A 19224-nucleotide genomic window follows, 5' to 3' on the forward strand; every position below is an offset into this window, starting at 1 on the left:
AGACACTGCCAAAATGTTTTCAGAGTGGTATATATACCATTTCTCATTCATGAGAAAAACAGAAATGTGTGAGAATTCTAGTGGCTATGAATCCCATCCAACATTTGCTGGAATAATCTGGCACAAATTCCTCTTAGTTATTGTTCATCTGAAAATGTGTTTATTTCACCCTAATTCCTGAAGGCTATTTTGCTGGAGATGTATATTATATTTATAGCTACAAACACAGATTATAAAAAGATCTATATAGAGAGATATAGAAATATAGGTAGATCAATAGATATAGATATACTTACATATATAATTGTATAACTATGTATAATTGTAGGTTGATAGTCCCCCCCCCCTTTTTCTATTGCCTTGAGTCTACTATTGGGCCCATTTAGTAAATTTTAAATTTCAGTTCTTGTATATTTCAGTTCTCAAATGTGCATTTGATTCTTCTCCATATCATCTATTTTTCTATTTGTTTCAAGAGTGTTTATAATTGCTGAGACACGTGTATGATACCTTCTTTAAAGTCTTTGTGATGTAATTCCAATTATATCATCCTAATATCTGCCATCTTAACCATGCAAGTTATGATTTTTTTATATGGTAAGTAATTTTTAATTGTATCCTGAATATTTTAAATATACAATTCTGGATCTTATTTAAATCCCTTAAAAAATGTTGATGTTTTCATTTTAGTTGGCAGTTAACCTGAGAAGTTTCAGGTCACAAGATCCAATGATCCTTTTGTAGGTGTTAGTTCCAATGTTAGTTCAGATTTCAAAGTTTTTGCAATGCTATTAGGACTTCCCTCTGCGTGAGTTCCCCAGTGATCAATCTAGAACCTGGGTGGCATTCAGTTCAAATCAAGATCAAATCCATGCATGAGCAGCCAAGAAGATCCCAACCCCTTTGTTTCGCATGACCTCCCATTATATTCCTAATTTCTGGGGCTCCCCCTTTCTATCCTCTACCCAAAAAGCTGATATTTTAGTTGCCCTGCTCTCCTCCACACTCCAGGGACTACGTTTGCATGTGGGCCAAATGGCAGGAGGACAGACAGCTTTCCCTACACCTCCTGGATTTACAACTCTGCCGATAAGAGAGGAAGGTTCTTCCTCCAAGACTTGGCTCCACAAATTCTGGTTGCATTGCAGACTCTGCAATCACTGCAGCTGTCAGGAGACTGACTGAAGTTTGGGAAATATGAAAGCAGAGAAAGTAAAAACAAACTACCTTTCTTTCTCTCTGCACCAGTACCTGCCTCCTTCAGGGTTTTGGACTGTTGCATTCAACCCTGGGGAATCCTGGAGGGGAAGAAAATGGTAAACTCACTGCTGGCATTTTGAACTCCGATCTTCTTCCCCAAGTCCCCTGCTACTATTAACTCTTCTGAGTCCTTAAATAGTGACCCCGTGCCTCCTGTACAGACTTTATAGCTGTATTCAGTGGAAGAGACAGGGTGGAGTAAACTTATTCCATCTTGCGTGGAATTGGAATCATCACTTTATACTTTGAATAACAATTTTATTTTCCTCCATTACTCTTCCAAGGTTATTTTTTCATTTAAAGTTTTATATCTTTTCTTAAGAAAGTTTTAGTAATTAACATTTTCTTAGGAAATTGTTCTTGAATGTAAATTTAAAAATGTATTAACAGAGATTTCAGTAGCATACATTTCCAATTATTGTATTCTCTTCTACATGTACGGTATCATTTCGTTTCTTTCCAATATTATATATGGATCATTTTACTTTTTATGCTCTTGATTACTTGCATGAGCATTTTATCTATTGTGCTTTTTAGAGACCCAACACTTGGAATTTCTGTTTTCTGATACGTTAACTTATGCTTTTACCCAGAACAATTCCTTTTGTAGTTCTTGACTTGAATCCTTTGTTCATTTATTCTTATTTATTCTGCTTTTTAAATAGAGCTCTTAGAGATATCATTTTCCACAGAGCCTAGCTTTAGCTAAATCTTATGTGTAATGCATGATTATTTTCTAAACACCCTACAGTTGGACTTTTACTTCTTTGGCCCAGAAATTACTGAAGTGGGTGATTTATTTTATTTTATTTCTATGTTATTATTTTAACACCAAGTGTTTGTACATTTTGTTAACCTATTTTAAAATTAATTCCCAGGTTTATTTCATTGAGGCCATAGAACAGGTCTGTTCTTATTGAAATCTTTGATGGCCTAATATATGTCATTAGGTTTTGAGACATTTTTAGTTGTAAGATCTAAATTTTTCTCTTACAAATCAGTTTTACTGTACACACTATCTAAATGCTCTATATCCTTATTCACTTTAATTTATCCCATCTGTTCAAGACTGAAAGTGCATTAAACTCTGGTACAGTCATTTTTTGAGAATTCATACTTATATTTTTAGCTTTGCTTTATGTTTTTGTGATATATTAAGTTTTATGCATAAATGTTCAGAACGGTTATATATTCTCTGTGACTAAAGATACACTCATTAACAAAGTAACTTCAAACTTTAGCAACATAAAATTAGCCTTTACTCATTTAACATATTTACTTTGAATTTTACTATGTCTGGATGGCACCTCAGCTTTATTATAATTATTACTATAATTATTATTATTAATATCACTATTTTCAATTTGCTTGCTATTTCCTTACTTAGTCTTTTTTATCCCCTCTTTTAGGCTGTCTCTCTTCGATACGCCTTAGGAGGATATTAGATTTCTGATAGACTTTAGAGAGAAATATAAGTTAAACCATAAATAAGAGAGAAGAATATAGAGATGAACATTTATAAGATTTTAGAGCAGAAAAGAATGTTTTAAACATGCAAACAAAAGAAAAAACCATGAAGAGAAACATTAATTTATTTGACCACATAGCACTGAACATTTTATTCATCATAAAATATCATTAAATAGATTAGAAGGAAAAAGACAGATTGGAAAATGGCAGAAAAAATCTTGTTATCCTTACATATAAAGCACTCTTGTAAGTCTACATTAGCAAGACAACTGAAAATATGGACAAAGGATAATGGAAAAGCAATTCACAAAAGAATAAATTGAGGTGGACACCGAGCATATGAAAAACCATTCAACTACATTTTTAACTGTGGAACTAGGCATTATAATAAAAACAAGAAACTTTTTTCTTTGCATTTCATGTTGGCAAGAACTACTGAATATATCTTCAGCCCCAGACTGGCTAAGGCTGAGTAGCAGACGCAAAGCACACGTGTTTCTATTCTTCCACCCCTCATCGAAGTTAAACATCACTAATTTATCTTAGCAGTCTTTACTGCTGGGCCCACAGGTGGCCTTACAGCCCTTCTCATAAAGAAGTCCCAGGTCACCACTACTAATTAATCGATGCTGGTGCTCCAGATGGACTCTATCTGCCATTGCCAAAGTTTGATGAAAGTGGGGCTGTTATACATTGTTAGCCGTGGCAGCCTGATTCAATGATAGGAGTTTTTTTTTTAAATTATAATGATCATATTCTTTAACAAGGCATCCTCTCAAAGGAGATACTCAGAAATGCGCACACATTTATGTACAAGGCTCAGATTTATAGTACTAATTACAAAAGTGACATGTTGGGAATATTGGCAATAATCTTAAAATAATACAAGAATGGTTAAAGTATATTTGATGCATACAAAGAAAATTTACAATTACTATGCTTATGTTTTCAAAAAAGTTTAATACTCTAAACATGCTCAATACATCCTGCTAAATTGGGAGGCAGGGAGGCAAGAAATACACTTGTGTAATGTGAATGAAAAAAAAAATACACATAGAAAAAACGATGCAAGGAAACATAAAAATGTAATAATGTTTATCTTAAGGTAGAACAATTGCTATGGATGGTTATTTCATTCATTATAGTTTAAGCTACAGAATAGACCTTTGTATCCCCATCCAGATAGTGTTGAGGAGGCCATATAGAGGATGTGACTGCCGGTTGACCTTGAGCAGGACCCAGGCAGTTGGAGACTACCAACCACCTTCCCTGTCCTTGGAATGTATCTTCTGCCCACCATTCCCACAATAGAAAGCATTTTCAAGGAAGCAGCCTTGAGAGAGCAATGTGTTGTTGAGACCATCTGGATGGTATATGTGACTAAACCCAGTTAAAGCCTCTAAATAAACTCTTAAGATTCTAGTAGGTGGGTGTGGAGGTCTACTGATCTTTTAGCCGACAAGTCTCGTACATAAATTCCCTTGCTTTGTTAAACCTGACATCTATCCATCTGGAGTGGTCTGCCTCTTTCTTCCATCTCTCTCTGCCCTCTCTGCAGAGGGGCAAGTTTCAGATTACTCCTGGGAAACTTTCAAGTTTGAGAACCAAGAATATATATATTATGAAATATCAGTGGTATCCTAGGGTTAAGTAATTTAATATTGTAAACCTCCCAAAATGTCTATATCTAATATAAAAATGTTTTTTTTCAAATTCTGGTTTTATGTACATAGTGGTTTCTGATGATCAGTTGTGTATAAACCACCCTAAAACTTAATAACTTGAAACGATTATTATTATCCATTATGATTTTGTCAGTTAACTGGGATCAGGTGACTGGGTCTCATTTGGTTCTCATGTGATTCCAATTACACAGAGGCTGTGGCTGGAGCTACCTAGAGGCTCAACTGACCAGGACATCCAAGATGGCTTCTTCACTCACATGTTTGAAACTCAAGGCATCTCCATGTAGTTCTCTCTCCAAAAGAAAAGCCCAGACTTTTGACATGGTGGCTCACAGCTTCAGCAGGCAGGGAGCAGAACCGCTGGATCCCTGAAGAGTGATGACTGGAGATGGCATGGCATCACTTCCACCATACTCCAGTGAACAAGCAGATAGGAAGCCTGTCTAAATTGCAGGGTGTGGAGAAACAGACTCTACCTCTTGATTGGGAAGCAGTGAGATCACATTGCAGAAAATCGCGTGGCATGGAAATTATCACCGCGGACATCTTCAGAAAATACACTCTATCACTCAGTATTAGAAGCAAATCTATCACCTTTAAGGATCTCTTACCTATTCTTCAACTTGCCAGCCTCATAGCTAAGAATTCTAATCCTTCAAAGAGCTTTAATGTACTCAATGGGTCTTAAGCTGATGGAAAGTCTAAAAAAATAGGAACTTCTCTCTTATTTCACTACTTGATAAAGGACCAATTTGCAGTAGCTTAATTTATCCCTTATGGAATGTGATTTGATCTCAGACTTATAATGTTTGCAAACTTGAACAGTTTAAAATGAAATAACATACTCCACTAACTTCTGTTCGTCATGTTAATCTATGCCTTGTTTTCCTCCAGCCAGATGTTTCTTGTACTTCATTTGCCTAACAATATTCAGACTAGGAAACGATTCAAGCATTAAAATGATGCACCAAACATACCCACATTTATTTTCCATATCCTTGGCTCTTTCTAGATCTGTCTTGCATTTTTCAACATCCTTAATTTCTATTGAACCCAGATGGAATCTATGTTCGCCAGGAAAGAAAGAAAACCAAACATGTGCTGGTATTTTATATTCTTCCATGCTATATGGAAAAGGTCTGAAGATATAATATGCTCTTTAAAACACGCACACCAGGCATTTAGTTGAAGAAAGTGTGGTAGGCAACTTCTGAAATGGCCCCTAACGACTCCTGCCTCTTGACTTCCGTGCCATTTTGTAATTCTTTCCTTTTGAATGTGGGTTGGACTTAATGACTTTCTTCCAACAAATAAAATATGGCAAAAGTGTTGGGATGTCACTGTCAAGATTAGGTTACAAAAGACTCTGTTTTCCATTTTGTTCACTCTCTTTCACTGTCTCCCTCTCTTGCTCTGAGGAAAGCCAGCTGCCATGTCATGAGATGCCCCATGGAGAGGTCCACATGGCAAGGAACTCATGTCTCTGGCCAACAGCCAACAAGGACCAGCAGCCTGTCAACAGTTATGTAGTGAGCTTCAGAGTGGAACTTCTGAAGCCTGTCAACAGCTGTATGTTCTGAAGCAGACCCTTCCACTGCCAAGCCTTGAGAGGACTGCGGCCCTGGGCAGCAGCATGACTTGCATGATGACACGCAAACTTTGCGAGATGCTATGAGCCAGAAAATCCAGCTTAGCAACACCTAAAATCCTGAACTATGGAAAATGTCAGATACTAAATGTTTGTCATGTTAAGCCACCAAATCTTAGGGCAATTTGCCGTGGCAGCAGCAATTTGCGTCCCTAAAATTTATAGAGAAAGCTCATATCTTGGGCTCTAAGAACAAAGAAAAGAGCCCCTGTGGTCCAAAGTGTATGGAGAGAATCAGCATTATTTTTTTTCTCTCTTTTCTCTTGCTACTTCATCCTGAGGGCAGTCCTGGTAGCACAGTCTATACACAGAGTGGGGAGATAAAACTCCGCAAGAAATTCTGGCTTAAAGTATAGGGGAAATTCCAGGAAGTAGGCAGCTAGAGGAAGATTCCCTAATTCTATGTATGAACTGATACAAGTTGTCATTCATGAGCTGCAGGTGAGTGAACAGACACAAAGAAGAATGGCTTTGAGAACTGAGCCACAATATAAACCACTACCCACAGCCCTGCCTAACCTCTCTACGGGGCATGTATGGAGCAGACCCAAGCAACACAGAAAAGAAAAGTCTTTGAAAACTAAACTCACACCAGAATCACCACCCACAGAAAGAGAGAGAGAACTTGTAGTCTAAACCTAACTGGATTGATTGTCTGCTAAAATAAAATAAAATAAAATAAAATAAAATAAAATAAAATAAAATAAAATAAAATATGACTGGCATCTCCAAAGGATTTTCAAAGAACCCAGAATCTCACAATATATCTAAAATATGAAGGATATAACCTAAAATTCAGTGAAAAAGAAAAATCTGATCACGTTTCAAGGGAGAAGACAATCAACGAATTCAAACCCCAAAATGGCCTAAATATTTCTTACCAAAGATGTTAAAGCAGCTATTATACCCATGCTCCCTAAGGTAAAAGTGAATATTCTTCAAACTATTTTTTCTCTTTTTTCCTTTTTCTTTTTCTTAATTTTTACTATTGCATGCAGAGATAACACTTCACTATGTAAAGGCATTTCTTCTATAGAGCCTTTGTGTTCAAACTGGGTTTGTTTGTTTGTTTTTTTCCTTTTTTCTTAAGTTTTACTCTTGCATACAGAGATAACATTTCACCTACATAGAAGCATTTCTTCCAAAGAGCCTTTGTGTTCAAACTGTTTCTTTTTTCTTTTTTCCTTTCTCTTCTTCAGTTTTATTGCTGCATGCAGAGATAACATTTCACCTACATAGAAGCATTTCTTCCACAGAGCCTTTGTGTTCAAACTGTTTTTTCCCCTTTCTTCTTTTTTTTCTTAAGTTTTATGGTTGCAAGCAGAGATTACATTCCACCTACACAGAGGCATTTCTTCCAAAGAAAGGTGAATGTTCTTAAAATGCATAGAAAAGTAGAATTTTTGAGCTGAGAAACTGTAAAAATGAACCAGACAGAAATTTAAAAATCAAAAAATACATTATCTGAAATTTTAAAAAATTATTGGATAGGTCTAATGGCAGAAGGGGATGACAGAGGAACTATTTAGTAAACTTGAAAATAGATAAAAATTATCCAGCCTGAAGGGCAGTCAAAAAAAGATTTTAAAAAAAGAAAACAAAGGCACAGTTACCTGTGGGACAATATCAAAGTTCTAATATTCATGTCACTGGAGTCTCAGAAAAAGAGAAGAAATTAATGGATGCAAAAATATATATATTTGAAGAAATTATAGGTAGATACCTCTTAAATTTTGTGAAAGACATAAATTTACAAATTCAAGAAGTTCTGAGAACCCTACATAGGATAAACTAAAAAACAAATCAAAATTAAAAAATCCCCATGCTTAGCCAGACATATCAAAAAACAAAAATATATATATATCAAACTACCAAAAAACTACCAAAAAACAAAATTTGTGTTATTTCTCATCAAAAACCATGGAGGCCAAAGATGGTGAAATAACGACTTCCAAGTGCTAAAAAAAAAAAAAAAAAAAAAAAAGGAATTATCAACCCAAAGTTCTAGATCCAATAGAAAAGTTCTTGAGGAATGATGGCAAATAAAGGCATTTTCAGCTGATGGGAAACTAGAAGAACTAGGAACTAGCAGACCTGTTCTAAAAGAAGTATTAATGGAAACTCTTAAAGATGAAGAAAATGACAGCAAAGGGAAACATGGAACTACAGAAATAAAGAGACAGAAATGACAAATATAAAGGTAAATATAATAGATTACTTTTCTCCCTTTAAGTCCTTTAAATGCAACTGTCAAATGCAGAAAGTATAAAATTGTCTGGTGAGGCTTTCAATGTGAGTATGTGGATATATATTACAACTATAACATAAAGAAAGGAGTATAAACCTATACTATATGGACCTATACGGATGTAAGCCTTCTACATTTCTATGTGTTCCAATTAAAAACAGAGACTGGGGACGCCTGGGTGGCTCAGTCAGTTAAGCATCTGCCTTCAGCTCAGGACATAATCTCAGGGTCCTGGGATCAAGTCCCACATCGGGCTCCTTGCTTAGCAGGGAGCCTGCTTCTTCCTCTGCCTGCCGCTCCCCCTACTTGTGCACTCTCTCTCTCTCTGACAAATTAATTAAATCTTTCTAAAAATAAATAAATAAATACTTAAAAAAATAAAAAGAGATACTGTATGTTGGCCAATTGAATTTAAGTTTAAAAAAAAAAAGACAAGAAATAAACAAATAAAACCAGAGGCTGGCAGATTAGATTTTAAAGCAGACTCCACTACATGTTGACTACAGGAGCTCTACTTTATATATAAACATAGATTGATACAAGTAAAAGGAAGGTAAAAGATATATTATGAAAACACCAATCAAAAGACTACAGTAGCCATATTAACATCAGACTGAGTAGACTTCAGAATAAGGAAATATTATCAGGATAACAAAGGACATTAAATTAATTTTTAAATACCAATAAAGGGGTGAATTCTCCAAAACATAATAAACCTTAATATGTATGTTCCTAACAACAGGCATCAAACTACATGAAGCAAAGACCAATAGATTTAAAAGAGGAAATAGACAAATTAACAAATACAGTTGGAGATACCTACAGTCAGTAATCAATAGAAGAACCAAATGGAAAATCAGTGAGGATACAGAAGATTTATAGAACACTTCAATCAATAATAGCAGAATACACATTATTTTCAAATATTCATAGAATAGTCACCAAGATAGATCATATTCTAGGCCATCAAAAAGTCTTAATCAATTTACAAGAATTGAAATCATATAAAGTATGTGCTCACTATAAATGGAATTAAACTAGAAATCAATAACAGAAAGACATCTGGAAAATCCCAAAATATTTAGAAATTAAACAACCCATGGGCCAAAGAAAAAATCTCAAGAGATATTAGAAAATACTTTTAACTGAAAGAAAATGAAAATGCAACATATCATAATTTATGGAATGTGGCTAAAGCAGTACTTACAGAGAAATTTGTAAAATTAAATGCTTATATTTTTTTAAAAAAGAAACTTTCAAATTGGTTATCTAACCTCACATTAAGAAACTAGTGAAGAAGAACAAATTAAACCCAAAATAGGCAGAAGAAAGGAATAATATATACATTACTACAGGAGTGTATTCTCCAAATACATGAACAATATAAATGGAATGGAAAACAGAAAAATCACAGAGAAAATCGATCAGACCAAAGAGCAGATCTTTAATAAAACCTTAGCCAGACAAAACACGGAGAAAAAATATGCAAATTACCAACATCAAAGGGGAGATAACACTACAGATCCCACAGATACTACAAGGACAGTAAGGGAATACTAGGAACAACCCTAAACACATAAATTCAACAACTTAGATGAGATGGACCAAGTTCTTGAAAACTATCAACTACCATAAGTCACTCCAAACCAAATTTTTGGTGACTGGAAGGCATTCGTCTCAGAAAACTCTCCAGGCTTTATTAAGGACAATTGGCTGCTACCAGGGGCTGTTTCTCCAGCCTCAGGCTGAGTTCCCATCTCCACCTTCCAGCTACCAACAAAGTTTAGTTCCAAATTTTGGCCATTGATTCTTTGGCCTCCCCTTTTCCTTATAAAATTCTAATTTCATCCCTTCGCCACCACCACCACCCCTGCCCCACCCCACAACTATTTCTGTTGAGAGGAGAACTGACATAATCTTTGGAAACTTGGACGGCCAAGGCTTCTACAGAAAAAATTTTTAAGAGTGTCTGATTAGCTTGACTCCCTCTCCTTATTATCTGCTGCCAAAACTTTCTCAGCTGCAATGTGTGCACTTGGTATTAGTGCATATTCAGCAAGGATCAAAGCACTTGCCTGCTACTCTGTACATGGCCAAGCCCTCAGTCAAGGGCCTTTCTTCATTTAGTCACACTACTCCCCAAATCAACCACTTATCAGTAGCATGTGGCTTGTCTCATGACCTTTATTTCCTGCTTTGAAGAACCAACAGAGTCCTCAGAAAACTTAAGCTCCTTGCTCAAATAATCATGATAAGGTTAGGACATTAAAGGACATCTGCTATAGTTCTTCCTTCTAATTTATACAACTTATGCCTGTAGATTCTGATTTATGGATTAACTTCTAGGGTTCCTCCTCTCTTGTCAACTTTCCAGTTAGTTTGTGTGAGTTTATAATAAGATGGAAAATACATATACCAAAAGCATAGTTCTCCACTATGTCTGAAAAATGATTAAGTAGCTTTTTACCAATTTCTTATAATTTTGGAGTAGTATCCCCAAACTAATACTAATACTGGACAAACATATATTGTCAGGCAGCATTTGCCACTACCTTGACAGGTATGACGAGTTACATTCCTAAAATATTTTGAGAGAACACAAGAGCAATGGCATCTGTAATAGATTCACTAATGAAGCCAAAAAGTTACAATGCCTGAACTTCCCAAAAGCTGCTCCCTTAATTAATACAAATTTCTTTAAACCACTAGAATTGGGCCTCATTCCTCTCCCACACTCCCTGGGAATTCTGACTGCCATCCAGAATCTTCCCTACGATTTAAGACCAGGAGGACATGGTCTTTATGGTGTCTCCCAAACGGGACTTCTCTTAGTTACATGTTGACTACTAGTTTCTCATTGAAGTGACCCCCAACTTTGCAGAAACACCCGAATGCTGGCACCAACACCTCTCTGAGCTGAGCCCTTGCCCTTTTTTTTTTTTGTAACCAAAATCTGTGGTATGTGCTTCTCTAAGAAAATAGAACTCCTGCTCCCTCTTCTCTTTCCACAGCTAGCAGTCACTGTCTACCATCCCTCTTACACATAATTACCCTCTTTATGCTCTACCCCTTATTTAAACAGGTATTTCCATCTTTTGTTCTCTTGTTTCCCTTTCTAAATCCCTGGGAGTATTAAATTTAGGGCTTTTCACTTGGAAATGTTTTCCCTATTTGTGGCACCAATGCCACCAGAGGATTTACAATAGGTCAAGTGAAGAAAAACCGAGTGCTGAGTGAATGAACAATTTAAAAAAACTCTTCTGCAACAGATAAATCAAAATGCCAGTCAATTATTTTCTGCTAGAACATATTTCATCAAATAATTCATGGTTATTCTGAAAACTATAGCTAGTTTGATTATTCAAAAAAATGAATTTGTATAGTCATTCTCCTTTAAAACATGGATTTTCAAATGTGAATGCCTGAGGAGTTTTTTAAGTTCTTTTAAAAAGATTTACTTATTTTAGCGAATGTGCACATGGGGGTGGGCAGAGAGAGAGAGAATCTCGAGCAGACTGCCGCTGAGTGAGGAGCCCCATGCAGGGCTTGATTTCACAACCCATGACATCACGGCTTCAGCCAAAAAGAAGAGTCAGACGCTCAACTGACTAAGCTACCCAGGCGCCCCAAATGCCTGAGGAATTTTTAAAAGCCTGGGTCTCAGCCACAAAGACTGACTTAACTTCTATGAGTTGCAACCTGGACATTCAGACTTTTCCAAGTTCCCCAGGTGACTCTATTGTGCAACAGAATGACTTAATCGTGCAGTCAATTTATCATGAGCACAACCGGCAGGAGTTTGAGAAAACATAGACTGCGAGAGCTGCTGATTCAGTAGGGTTAGATGCGGTCTGAGGATTTCCATTCCTAACAAATTCCCAGCTGAAGCGGTTGTTCTGGAGGTCATACTGCGAGGACCACTGCTTTCCTGTGCATGGGAATCCCCTCAGGTGCAGAGGATTCCATTGAACGGCAGGTCTACTTCAGTTGGGGTGGGATTGACATAGATTCTGCATTTCTAAAAAGCTTTCAGGAGATATTAATGCTGCTGATCCGCAGACCATACTCTATACAGCAAAAGATTAGAGCACAGGAAGTTAACTATTAGAGTAGGACATTCATGAAATAAATATGATTTTGTGAAACAGAAAAAAAAATTAGTACCAAAGCACCATTTTGAAGCAAGTTTTCAACTATAATTTCAATATCATTACATGGATACATGAGAAAAATTTCATGATCGTTGAGAAATTATGAAAAAAATGTTTAATGTCATAGAATGAGAAATTCAAAATTACTTTTCTCAGGTTTTATATGTTTATTCAGAAAGTGATTCAACTATGGATGATGCATGTTTAGCACTATGAAATCCAATGTTTTAAAAATCCTTTTTCCCTGCAATTCTGTTTATTACATTTTTTTTACAGTCCTGAAGAAATTCTCTTATCTGAAGTTTTTCATGCACGCGGTTATTTTACATGATGTCTGATGTGATCAGTAATAAAAGTTGCAGTGAAGCCATTGCTATCATCATAACCCTTTTGTAACCTAGAAACAACAGGGACTTTCTTTTCTGTGCAGGCAGCTATGAAGTTACCAGACAGTGGCAGCCCATCTGGAAGGAACTGCTTATCTTTTCCTTGATCAATTATTATGTCTAACTGAGCACCTGGCTAGGACTTCACAAGATGGGTAGCATCATAAGCTTTCCATTTACTTTGATCTGTCCCCAAATATCCACTAAAGGCTTTTTCGTCCCAAAGACAGAGCACTGGGTTGCAAATTGGGAGCAAATGCTGACATAGATTTCTACTTTCCAAGATTCTTCAAAGCACAAATCAAAGTTTCAGGGACTCCCATGGAGTGGCCAAAAACAGACATCCTTTGTGGGTCCACTGGAAAACTGGCATTTATGACTTGGGGAAGCTCTTCAGTTACATAAGAATACATTCTGTAGTTGGGGCTCCTGGGGGGCTCAGTTGGTTGAGCATCCAACCCTTGGTTTCGGCTTAGGTCATGATCTCATGGGCGGTGGGATCCAGCCCGGAGTCAAGCTCCATGCTCAGCAGGGAGTCTGCTTGAAGATTCTCTCCCTCTGCCACTCCCCCCCCACCCCCACCTCTAAAATAAATAAATAAATCTTTTTTTAAAAAAATGTAAGTCTTGTGGTAGTTTTCAAAAACCAGTGCCTGAAAAGTGCCTATACAGTAAGAATTGGAACCACCAGGCTCATGAATAATTATTTGGGGGCCATTTACACAAAAGAGTTTTAATATTTCAATTTTATAATTCTGTTTCTGCTAACCACTCCATATTTGTTATTTTCTAGGCTTGACGTTAGCAGGCTTAACAATTTTTACACTCCTATTCTGCAAGTGTTTATCCATTTTTACGTACATGACAAATCAATTCCTGAATTTCGTTAAGTGTTTTCTATTTTTTGGATAGTGAAGGTCTTATAATAGGGTGGAGAGAGAACATTTGGTTCCTTTTGTGTCCTTCTCATACACATTTTAAAGCAATGGCTTCAGTTTTAGGAACTGCTGGAGTTTTTGGAAACATCTGAATGTGAGACTTCCAAATTCTGAGAAAACTAAGCAAATAACCAAATAAAACGGCATTGTAGTGTGATAACTGAACCTTTTAGACTCAAGATTCTAGATTTTAGAGGAAGTGGCAGATATAAAAATGGCAAGAAAGAGAAATATTAGAAAACGGAAAAGAATTTGATAAGGCCATCTTTCAAAAGTAGGAATGAGATATTTAGCAGATTTTAGTAAAAATTAAATCAGTAATATGTATACTTCTCTCTTACAAATTAGGATAATTCTCACCAGTCTGAGAGATCACGTTTGATGGTATAGAGGCTCTGGGCGATCAATACAAGCAAACAAGACCTGATGGGGGGGGAGGGGTGACAGCCCATCTGGGCTCTCTATAAAATAAGAAGGTTCTACTTGACACTGTTTCTAAGTCTTTGGGGGCAGGAGGAGGGCGCACAATGCTTTGAGAAGCTTATGAAGGCTATAGATCCCCTCTCCAGAAAAATTCATAATTTGCATGTGATTCCATAGATTCCAGATGCCCTGACCATGGCTGATGGATGAGGATGCCTAGAGACCAAGTGACTCATACACTTCACACAGTACTTGGCATAGAGTAAGTTCTATATGTTGGTGATGAAGATAATAAATAGCTTTGTTTCATGAGGTGAAGAATGAGGAAGAAAACCACTTGTTTTGTAAATGGAGTTTCATTCAAGCTAGTGCTTAGTCAAAATTCCTCCCAGATTCTGGCAACAGGCTGTCAACCTGTACTGTCAGCATTTCTTATTTTGAATGCTCATTCTTTTCTCTCTCGAATCAATAATATTTGGCAACTTGGGAGAAGATCCATTTAGGAACCACTGACTATTTATTTATTTATTCCTTTGCACCAAGCTCTCTGATAAGCAATTAGTATGCATTTGCTTCTTTAATCCAAACAAATCCTAGTAAGTAAGGTTTACTGATGAAGACGTTGAGGCTTCCAGTAACTCCAGTGGTTTCCACAGACTATCATGTGGCAGGAGCAGCTCTGTTTCACAAAGTGAAAAAAGTATAGAACACAAATCATTTTTTTAATAAATCCACCTTACTGAAAATTTCCTCCAGATTCTAGCAACGCTCTGTTAATATTCATTTTCACTGTTCGTCGTTTTGGATTGTCATTATCTCCCGGCTTTTGTCAGTATTTTAATGTGAACTCTGGACAAGGGAAACTAGGAGCTGCTAGCCCTTCGATACACCATCCTGACCAGAACTGGCATTTCCATGGCATAGCTCCAACACTGCCATTTGGCTGCCTCATTAGCTTTGGCTTTCCTCAAGAACTTGCTGCTTGGATTATAAACTGAACCTTATTCTATGCTCTATACTGCATACCTTGTTTTCCTTTTCATTCATCCTGGTTTCATGCTAAACATGAAATTAGCTAGAAAATTCCACTTCAGAACGTTCATTGCAAGGCTGGGAAGAAAAGAACACCACTTCTGTAAAGATGGTGTTCATGCCCAAGTTTATTTGGTAAATACTTGCCATTCATGTCAGTAGGTAACGGAAACTGCTCATCCTGTGATCATCTGCTTTCTCTTTTTAGGCTTCTAGCCTCTGCCCTCTCCTTCCACCATTTAAAAGCTTTCCTGATGCATATTCCTGTCTTGGCCTCATATTTTCATACTCTACACACTCTCCTTGAATGACCACATCCACTCCCAGATATTCATGACACGCAAATCTCCATTCCCAGCGCAGGCCTTTTCCCAAACTCTTGACTTGTTTAATCATTTAAAACCTGGATCAGCCATCCAGTTCTCCATGGGCATCTCAAACTCCACATGTCCAAAATAAAGTTATTATCTTCAACAATCCTTCTACCTCCTGAATCATCCACTTCCTTCCCACCATTCACCCCTAAAGAATTAATTTTGGGTGTTTCTCACCACCCCATAATTATCACCTGCATTAATTTATCCTTGTGAAACTCAGAATCACCTACATTCCTTGATCCACGAATGTTAATTGCTACTTTCTGCATATGTAAGTAGGGAGAATAACATCGACTTATCCCAGCAGGGTGGGGGTGGGGTGGGGGGAGTTGCAATTGTTTGAAGGCTCTTTCAAATATATTTTTGTGTGATTAAAATGATGGAATATCTTTGAATGAATTTAAGTATAAAAGGCAAAATATTCCATCTCTGTAAGTTTTTTTTCCTTTTGGCTTAGAAAATTAATATTTTTACTCAAGCCATCTGGGTCTTGGAAATATCATGTGCTTTTGATGACTATATGTGAAAACTATTTTTTGCATCTTTAAAAACTCCTGAAGGAATGCTATTACTAAGTTTGTTTTCCTTTCTATTTTTCTGACAACAAATTACAATTAACTTGCAATTTTCAAAAGACAAATTTGAAATACATTTAAGCAGTTCCAAGTGAACATCCCAGATATCAAATGATCAAATTATAATATTAATAGCTATAGATAACTCAAGTGTTTCCTTGACTTACTGTCTTTTGTTTGGATGTAATTTTCTTTCATATTTAATAAGTCCTTTAGCACCATCTGCTCCTATAATACTTTGCCATGCTTAAAAAATTTTATTCCCAGACAGGGCAGTTTTGAAATTACTCCATCAAAGTTTCTTAAAGAAAAGAAATTGGAAAAAGAATTTCCATTCCTCCTAGCTTGTTTCTTAACAAACAGCAGACAAAGAAGACGCTTGTTACTCAAGAAACACAGTGCTACATGAATATTCTGTTATGATCAGACATTTCCCTTCTGATTCTCCCTCTGATCCTAAGGCTCACTGGTGCCTGAGGAAACAATATTTTATGTATTATATGCACAATCGGTGTGATAATATTCCTTTAAGCTATGCAAATCTCATTTTATCATCTGAACTATACAATGGGGTGAATTTTCATGGAGTCTTATCCATTTTATGGATAAACACTTAACAAACGACTAGATTGCCAAAGTAAATTCCCCAAGGGAAGCCGACAGACTGAAGCAGTAACACCAGAAAAAGAAATCCAACAAAGGAAATAGATTCTTCCTGTAGGATACTGAAGCATACTCTTAGATAAAAATCAGACCTTTCCAGGGCACCTGGGTGGCTCAGTTGGTTAAGCATCCAACTCTTGATTTCTGCTCAGGTCATAGTCTCTGGGTCATGGGATGGAGCCCCACATCAGGCTCCACGCTCAGCGGGGAGTCTGCTTGAGATTCTCTCTGTCCCTCTGCCTCTGCCTCCCACCCCCCCCCAACACGCACGCACATGTTCTCTCTCTCTCCCTCTCAAATATCTTTTTAAAAAATCACTTTTCCAATTCTTGACAGTGGTAATAGAGTTTTTCAATGTGGACAACCCCAAGTCAGTGATACTGATTAAGAAATAGAAATAAGTGGTATTAGAGTGATATTGAAACTGTTGTAGATGTAATAAGAATAGGCCAATTGTCTTCTTCAGGAAGTCCAAGTATGGATGTTAAATTATTTACAGATCTATTCATCCTTTCAGTCACTATTCAACATACATCGAACACCTGCTATGTCTAGATTCTATATTAGTTTCTGGAATGAACCAATAATTTTCTTATAATTTATAATAAAACTTATTCATCATCTTGTAGATGTAAATGGACCTCCATCCTCTGGTATTTCCTACCTGAATCCATTTTCCACACACGAGCCAGAATTCACTTTGTTAACATTAAAAATTAAATTGCATGATAAAGTTCAAACTCCCTAATAACAGTTTACAAAGACCTTTATGGTTTGACTCTTGCTTACCTCTCCTGCCTTGCTGTTCCACCTTGCTCTCTGGCCATAATGAACTGCTAACCATTCACAGAACAAGTCCGGCCTTTGCATGCTGTTTCCCCCCCGCCAAATGCTTTTCCTCCTTTCCTTATCCAATTCTTTTCCCCTGACCTTTAGTTTCTAGCCTAAACATCTCCTCGGCTAAAACTTCTTCAAGGACTAAAGTGTGGTCAGGTGAGCCTCTTAAGCAGTCAAATGCTCTGCTACTGAGCTAGATAGGCACAGGTGGACTTCTCATGAACCATATATCACTCTGGGCCCTATACCCGGCAGCCCTTACCACAGCAAGAGATCTACTTGTCTCACTCCTGCTAGACTGTATACCCCTCAAGGACAGGCACTATGCCTTGTTTGCTCTGGAAATCTCATGATGTGAAATACAGCCTGGGCACATCTTAGTCATAATAATTTGCTAAATGAGTAAGTAGAAAGCTGAACTATGCATTCTTCCCATGCATCTTGGTAAGGTCATTTTACAGTGGCAAGCATGTGAGGTAAGGAAAATTATCTTCACCCTCACTACTTGACTACATGAACTGAGACATCTGGTGGTAAATGCACATACTTAAGCATATTCTCTTCCCCCCCCCCTCATATATTTTAGTTCTAATTTATCATGAAAATGTTTTATCCTGAAATCAATAATGCCCAATCTTTCCTACTGAGAATATTAAGTGGCTTCTTCTTGCTTTATGTTTTATGATGGATCAAAATACAAGGCATCTCCAAAATCAACTTCTATCTTTTTTCTTTCTTTTTTTTTGAAAGGAGGGTAGAAAGTAAAATGAACCAATCTAGAGAAATAAATGTGCTCTTAGTAGAGAGATGAGAACTCCGTCTGAATAAATTGTTTTGGTCTGCACAGTGTAACATAAAAATGCAGAACTTCTGAAAAAGTTTTATTTCATTGGTATTTTTTCTTTAAATACTTACTGATATGGATATGGCACCCCAGTGCGATAGCATAATTTTAAGCGATAGCTATAGATTCCCAAGATCAAATCTGTAAACTAAATTAACATACATCTACATATATTTGACTGGGAGGAATTAGATCAAAACACTAATGACAGTTGCCTATGGTTGAATTTTATTTTCATTTTCACTCCTCTATATTTTCCTAAAGTTTGACAAAAAGGTCAAAAGAAAACCAATAAACATTTTATACACAGGAATGAACAGAAAAGATAGTAACATTGTTCAAGAGAGAAATTAGTAAATATGGGTACTCTGTAAGTTTCATGCTGACTTCTCAGTTGTACTATGCAAAAATATGTAGATTTCAGTCTATACTAGACACAGCAGGGATTCAGATAGAAATGTCCGTGAAATGTTCTTTCACAATAGAAATAATTAATGAAATAGTTTACATATGGCTTTGGTCATAATAAAAAGGTGAATGCCTTGCACATAGTAGGCACTCATTACGTGCTAAATGAATAAATCCATCAATCGGTCAATGACTGTTAAATGACCTTGGTGTTAAAATTCTGTCTCTGCTGCCCTCCAGTGGCTCATGTGCTTAACTGAGAAAGAGAAAATCCAGTGCC

The 19224-nt window shown here is 36.7% G+C and overlaps 1 pseudogene; it reads right to left on the bottom strand.

The window, feature by feature from the left end:
* Positions 1-12780: 12780 nt before the first annotated feature.
* LOC113260636 (S-formylglutathione hydrolase-like) overlaps positions 12781-19224 on the bottom strand; it is a 32275-nt pseudogene continuing 25831 nt past the window's right edge.

Source organism: Ursus arctos, unplaced genomic scaffold, assembly GCF_023065955.2.
Source record: "Ursus arctos isolate Adak ecotype North America unplaced genomic scaffold, UrsArc2.0 scaffold_18, whole genome shotgun sequence".
In the NCBI taxonomy this organism is placed as follows: domain Eukaryota; kingdom Metazoa; phylum Chordata; class Mammalia; order Carnivora; family Ursidae; genus Ursus; species Ursus arctos.